This window comes from Cetorhinus maximus, chromosome 3 (genome assembly GCF_964194155.1).
Source record: "Cetorhinus maximus chromosome 3, sCetMax3.hap1.1, whole genome shotgun sequence".
NCBI lineage: Eukaryota > Metazoa > Chordata > Chondrichthyes > Lamniformes > Cetorhinidae > Cetorhinus > Cetorhinus maximus.
The window spans coordinates 14,024,679-14,032,458 of record NC_135881.1 but is presented as its reverse complement, the minus strand read 5'-3'; the positions used below and the strand labels follow the sequence as shown (position 1 = coordinate 14,032,458).

The 7,780-nt window shown below is 45.3% G+C and overlaps 1 protein-coding gene across 1 annotated transcript in view; it reads right to left on the bottom strand.

Moving 5' to 3' along the window:
- The window catches only part of zbtb47b (zinc finger and BTB domain containing 47b), a 254,214-nt gene that overhangs the window by 227,859 nt on the left and 18,575 nt on the right, over window positions 1-7,780 (bottom strand). The gene's annotated exons all lie outside the window — the stretch shown is intronic.

Sequence of the window (7,780 nt, the reverse complement as noted above, 5' to 3'; positions counted from 1 at the left end):
GTTAATAAATGTTTTAATTTCATATTTAAAAACTCCAAAAGTGGTAGTGGAATCTTTACTTCTCACTTCAGTGCACATACCTTCTCATAATGAAAATACAAATTGGAAATCGTTGTGATAGCTTGGCCAAGTTTCCCTTTGGGATTTGGTCAGCCCGGCAATTACTACCTGCCATATCATAACACAAGTACATCTTTCCTGTACGCCAAACCTCCAGGTGCGGTCTCACCAAGGCACTTGGTGAGCAGAGGACCAGAAGACCAGAAAGAAGGGCAGTGGCAAACTGCAAATGCATGAAACAGAGCCACACACAGGCAGATGTGGACACAGGGACAGACACTTCTGAAATAAGATTTATTTCTTTCCCTCTCTGATTAAGTGAGACGCAAAAATAAAGCAAGATTAGTAGTTAACTGGCTCTTTGCCAACACATTCCTCTTGCTTTAGGTTTAAAGAAATATCGTAGGGGTTAGCGTGATCTAGTGGGTTAACGCACACTACTCCTTTCCCCTCTGGGGCAGGGCTAAAATCACAATGGGACATAATCTGTTGACTATGCTGAGTTTGGGAGTTCTTACCTACTAACCTAGTGGGCATGGACCCAAGAAAGAAAGAATTGGCATTTATATCGTGCCTTTCTAACCCCACTACTACTTCTCCAGCGTCATTTTCCAGCGGCCCAATGTCTACTTTTGCCTCTCTCTTACCCTTTATATATCTAAAAAAACTCTTGCAATCTTCTTTTATATTACTGGCTAGTTTACCCCGTATTTAATCTTCTCCCTCCTTATTTCTTTTTTAGTTGCCCTCTGTTGGTCTTTGTAGGCTTCCCAATCCCCTGGTTTCCCACTGCTCTTCGCCGCATTGTATGCTTTCTCTCTAGCTTTTATGCTGTCCCTGACTTCCCTTGTCAGCCATGGTTGCCTCGTCCTCCCTTTAGTATGCTTCTTCTTCCTAGGGATGAATTTTTGCTGTCTCCCCCAAATTACTCCCAGAAACTCCTGCCATTGCTGTGTCATGGGATCTTTTATCTCTACGGGAACTTGGTTTAACATCTCATCTGAATGATGCCTCCTCCGACAGTGCATGAATGTCAATCTAAGATTTTTATGACCAAGTCTCCAAAATGGGACTTGAACCCTTCTAACTTGGAGGCTCGAATGCTGCTAATGGAACCACAGCCAACAGTGACAAACCGGCAATCTCACTCCCAGACAGCTGGCCCAGGAGTGGGGAAAAATGGCATACTGGCACACTCCGGTTTGGAGGGCCCCACACTGGAAGAGTGTAGAGGGAGTTTTATTCAGCACACAACCTAGAAGTGACTGATGCAGGTCAGATTTCCAAAATGGGGAATTCCCACGTCCCTGACTGACGAGCCAAAACAAAGTTGAAAATTATCTTTCAAAGTTTTAGTATTCATTCAAATTTTGTGTGCGAGTCTCTGGATAATGCTGGAGAAATGAACAATCGATATTCAGCACCCAACCCCATTCTCAGGTCTGTCAAGGCAGTATCAGCACCAAGCAGATTCAGAATGGGTCCCAGCACTTCATCAATCACACCCTTGACCCTTAGCCTCAAGTTGACAATTGGTGAAGAGTGGTCAGCAGCTAGAAATGCCTCTAAGCTCATGTCAGGGAGCTGGCACCAAGGACAGAGACATCAATCAGGAGGAATATGAGTGCACATCCCAGTTACAAAACAAAAACACACACATACACTAGATCAGCTGGGGGCCCAAAAATTACATTTTAATTAAAACTTCCAAACATGTAGATGTATCTTTAATTGAAACTTTGCCTGTTACTTGATTCAAATTGAGAGTATAGGTGAGCAGGGCACAATTTCAAAATTTGCAGATGACACAAATTGTGTGAACTTTGAGGGCAGTGATAGACTTCAAGAGGACATAGACAGGCTGATGGAATGGGCGGACCTGTGGTCAATGAAATTCGATGCAGAAAGTGTGAAGTGATTCACTCTGGTAGGAACAACAAGGAAACAATGGATACTGTTCCCCCAGTGGAGGCTGCAGGAGCAGAGGGATCTGCGGGTATATGCGCACAAATCATTGAGGATGGCAGGGCAGGTTGAAAGAGTGGTTGAAAAGGCATAAGGGATCCCGAGCTTTATAAATAGAGGTATAGAATACAAAAAGCAAGGAAGTTATGGTGAATCTCTATTAAACACTGGTTCAGCCTCAACTAGAGTATCGTGTCAACTGGAGTATTGATAGATTCTTGTTAGGCAAGAGCATCAAAAGTTATCAGGGGTAGAGGGGAATGCGGAATTTGAAACACAAACAGATCAGTCATGATCTTAATGAATGATGGAGTAGGCTCGAGGGGCCGAATGGCCTACTTCTGCTCCTATTTTGTATGTTCATATGCTCATATGTGTTCAATTCTGGGCTGCGCACTTTAGGAAAGACGCAAAGGCATTGGAGAAAGTGCAGAAAAGATTCATGAGAATAGTTCTGTAGCTAAGGAACTTCAGTTATGAAGATAGATTAGAGGAGTTGGGACTTTACTCGCTAGAGAAGTCGAGGGGAGATTTGATAGAGATTTCACACACACACACACACACACACACACAGCGAGTGCTTAGGATCTGGAGTGCACTGCCTCAGAGTGAGGTTGAAGCAGGGTCAATCAATAGAGAATTGGGTAAGGAACTGAAGAGAAAAAAGTTCACAGGGCTACAGGGAAAGGACAGGGGAGTGGGACTAGCTGAGTTGTTCTTGTTTAGAGCCAGCTTGGATATGATAGGGCCAATGGCCTCCTTGTCCGCTGAAACCATTCTTTGATTCTGCTCTGAAGAAGAGTCATAAGGACTCGAAACGTTAACTCTTTTTTTCTCCCCACAGATGCTGTTGGACCTGCTGAGTTTTTCCGGCATTTTATGTTTTTGCTTTGATTCCAGGTGTTGAAGTTGAGTAATTGAGATAAGGCAGACAGAGGGAAAATGTGACCCTCTGCTGGATGAGTCCAAAAACATGGGGGCATAACCTAGGCCATTCAGGGTTGATGTCAGGAAGCATCTCTTCCACAAAGTGTAGTGGAAATCTGGAACTCGCTCTCCCAAAATACTGAGGGCTGGCAGGCAAGGTCAACTGGGGGGGTTGATAAATTGTTAGGTCAGGGTATTTAGAGATACAGAACCAAGGTGGATATATGGAGTCTTCGGTATAGATCAGCCATGATCCAACTGAATTGCAGAACAGGCTCTGGGGACTGAGTGGCCTCCTGCTGTTCCTACATTTGTTTGGGATAGTGGCAAGAGAATGGGGAGGAGGAAAAGAAATGAAGAAATGAGGTGATAAATCAGGAGAGGGGTGTGTCATTATAATGTGGGGTACTGATATTTCTGATTGAGGAGCACAGTACAAGCCCACCTCAAGGAGGGGGGGAAAAACATGCCCTAATGCAATGAATTTCTTCTAAAGTGTAGTTGCTGTTATATAGGCAAATATGGCAACAAATTTGCAACCGGCAAGGTCCCACAAACAATAATAGATAGAATACCAATTAGTTGGGTGGGTGTCGAGGTGGTGTTGATTAAGGAAGGAATGTTGGCCAGTACACCAGGAGAACTTCATGTGCCTCCCTCTCCTTCAGGTACCATGGCCTAAGAGGGCATTGGTGACCCAAGGACTTCCTTCAGATTGTTCCATGATTATGCCCGGCAAAGCAGTGGTTTGCTTTTGCCGTCTGCAGTATGGCTGATCAGGAAACTCTCCTGCTCTTACTGTCTGAAAGATTGACAGGCTGATGAATCAACAATGTGGACACATCTGCTATGGCCATCGAGTCCTGAAGTGAGACTTCAGCCAGAGTTTCTGGCCCAGGGGTAGGGACACTACCACCGCGCCACAAGACCTCCTACTCCTCCATGCTTCGCTTCAGTTTAGAAGGTGATTCCTTGACCCAGTGCTCCTGGGAGAGAGGAATTCCAAAAACCTGCAATTTTTCCAAAATGCAGTTTCGGAGAGCCCTGCTTTCTAAAGGGAGCAACAGACTGCACGATTACCCCTGTAGTTCCACATTACTTCACTTCAATACCAGCAGCAGTAATGACTGCAACTAGTCCGGTCCCAAATACAAGAAGGTCGCTAATAAACCCAATAATGAATATAGGAGAAACGTCTTTGCTCAGAGAGTGTGATGGAACTTGTTACCACGAGGTGTAGTTGAGGCAAATAGCATTGAGGCACTTATGGGGGAAAACCAGAAAAACACACAAGAGGAAGAAGGAGCAAAAGGTTATGCTGACAGGGTGAGATGAGGAGGAGTGGGAGAAAGCTACTATGGAACATAAACCAGCTGGCCAGCATTGTAAATTCGCTGTAATGCTATGCTGCACGTAATAACATTCATGTCATCCAAGTGCTGAACAAAGGATCTAACCATCTTCCCATAACATTCAATGGCATTACCATCACTGAATCCCCAACCATCAACATCCTGGGGAATTACCATTGACCAGAAACTGAACTGGACTAGCCATATAAATACTGAGGCCACAAGAACAAGTCAGAGGCTAGGAATCCTGCCGTGAGTAACTCACCTCCTGACTCCCCAAAGCCTGCCTATCATCTACAACACACAAGTCAGGAGTGTGGCGGAATACTCTCCAATTGCCTGGATGAGTGCAGCTCCAACAACACTCGAGAAGCTCAACACCATCCAGGACAAAGCAGCCCGCTTGATCAGAATCTCATCCACCACCTTAAACGTTCACTCCCTCCACCACGAACACACAGTGGCAGCCGTGTGTACCATCCACAAGATCCACTGCAGCAACTCATCAAGGTTCTTCAACAGCACCTTCCAAACCCAAGACCTCTACCACCTCGAAGGACAAGGGCAGCGGCTGCACCGCCACCTGCAAGTTCCCTGCCAAGCCACACGTCACCCTGACTTGGAAATATATCATCGTTCCTTCATTGTCGCTGGGTCAAAACCCTTGAACACCCTCCTGATCAGCACGGTGGGTGTACCTGCACCACATGGACAACAGTGGCTCAAGAAGGCAGCTCACCATCACCTTCTCGAGGGCAATTAGGGATGGGAAACAAATGCTGGCCTTGCTAGCGACACCCACATCCCTTGAACAAATAAAAGAATAACAACCTTTTTCTCAAACTTCCAAAAATGCATAGTGTTTAAAATATTTAGAGACGCAAGAGTTTAAACCCCACCCATTCCGCTCCCAAATTTTGGGAGTGTTACGGACAGAATGTGTGTAGTCCCTTCCAGTCCATAACCTATATGTTTGTGTGTAAGGTGTGTGGATTTCCTTACCTGCAGAGTGATTTATCCCCATTTAAAATAAAATTCCAGCAGCAGGTTTTTTGGTGATTTTAAAGATAAAGGAGGTTATTTATTACCACACACCTGCCCTGGATGTTTGAAATGCAGTGTCTCAATCACTTGCCTCACTTATACTATCACACCAGCAAAGATTAGATACAGGTGTAGTTAAAGCCGTTAATTATAAAAATAGAATTTATAACTCAGTCCCTATGTCGATGCAGGTCTGATGTCTTCTTAGTTAAGTTGATACTTTAGTTGGAGTGAAAGTCTTTTAGAATCAGGCAATTCTCATGCAGCTGAAAAGCCTCTTGTAGATGAATAGCCAGGAGATTGATTTTAAGGTGGACTTAGTCTGGAACAAGTACAGTACTTTGGCTACATCAGGAGACTTTCAACTATGATGTCTCAGCTGTTTCAGATGTTTCTCTGCCGGATTTGCTTTGTTCAAGATATTTTAAACTGCAGTCCCCGAAAGTTAGTTTCAGTCACATGCCTGCAGGGTTCACACTTCTGGGGTCCAGACCACCAAGATACAATAGCAATTGAAAATGGTCACTCACTCTTATCTTTGCCCCGACTGGAGGTCAAATAATCTCCCATGTTCAATGTGGCACTCCAAGACCAACAGTCTAGAGATCCCATATTCTACAAATGTTGGTTCATCCTTAAACAATCAGATGTTTAAGCTTCACAGGGTGGCTGCAAAGTTCCCTTATTCAGGTCCCATGTTTGACTAAATAGTGGCCAGAGAATCGAACACTGTCCACAGTTTAAATGTCCAGAGCCACATTATGCTGCAGCCCCCATTTTAACCGGGTTTGTGACCACTTTCACAAAGTTATCATCTTACAGTCCGTAATATCTAATATCCTCAAGCCTGCACCCAGTATGACAAGTGTGAGAACAGGCGGGTCCCAGCTGTTCACCAATTACAGATTGTAAACAGTGTCTTGAGTCAATCTGTGCACATGCACTCCTCAAACCAACAGCACCAAATTAAATCACACAAAGGTTAACTGCTCATGCCTGTTTGTGGGACCTCGCTTCATGTAAATTAGCTGCTGCAGCACTTCAACGAGCAATCCAGCTAATGAGTTTTCAATCATCCCTTGCAAACACGGAAAGGCGCTGCAGAAGCCACAGGCTTTTGCTTTTTAAAGTGCGTATTTGTGGAGATGCACTTTAGCCCAGTACGGCTAGAGTAACTGAGTACGGCCAGCTTGAATCGCTGGCCTCACTACTGTTTGTGGGATCGCGCTGCGCACAAAAGCAGTCACTGCAACTGCCTGCGAAGTAACCATTGATGGAACACAGCTCAGAAACAGGCCATTCGGCCCTGCTGGTATTTATGCTCCACACAGCCTCCTCCCACCCCTACTTCATCACACCTAGTCAGCATATCTTCCTATTCCTTTTTCCTTGTGTTTGTCCTGCTTCCCTTTAAATACATCGATGCTATTCACCTCAACCATTCCCTGTGGTAGCGAGTTCAAAACGGCAACCGCTCTCCAGGTAAAGAAGTTCCTCCTGTGTTCCTTATTGGATTTATTAGCGCCGATCTTACATTTATGTCCCCAAGTTTCGGTCTCCCCCAAGTGGAAACTCCTTCTCCAGACCGACCCTCACCAAACCCTTTCAAAAATCATTAGGGTCTCCGCCAGGTCACTCCTTTCTCAAAAGACAATTGGATGATTATCTAAATGGAAACAACGTGCAGGGTTTGCAGGGAAAAGGCAGGAGATTGGCACCAAGTTAAAATGCTCAGAGAGCCAGTGCAGACTCGATGGGCCGAATGGCCTCCTCTTGCACCGTAACGATTTTGTGATTCCGTAAAGACAGCTAATAGAAGAGCCCCGGCCTGTTCAATCTTTCCCAGTAGCTATAACCTCTGAAATATTTGAGATAATTCTGATCACAGGAACTTTCTGTCAGTGTCAGCTATGACTCAGTGGCTCTCACCTCTGAGCCAGGAAATTGCGGTTTCCACAGTGTGACTGGAACCCAGAGTACAAAGTCCAGGCTGACACTCCACTGGAGTACTGGGTTAGAGCTGCACGGTCCAAACTACCATCAGATGAAACACTAAGCCAGAACCCTGCTTCTCCCACTGCACTATTGCAAAAAAACTCCCTGGTGTCTTGGCTGATATTTATCCTCTCCACCAACACCTAAAGTCAGGTTATCTGGTCATGTTCTCATTGCTTCTTGTGGGAGCATGCTGTGCGCAAATTGGCTGCCGTGTTTTCTACCTCACAACAGTGACTACGCTGTAGGACTTCACTGGCCATGAAGCACTCTGCGATGCCCTGAGGTCAAGAAAGATGCTACAGGAATGCAAGATCAGTCCTCCATTCTGTAAAGTTTCCCCATTGCATGACTTCGCACTCCTAGCTCACTTCACTCGTCTCCTAGCTCCTAGCTCACTTCACTCATCTCGCTGCTGTTTGTGGGATCTTACTGCT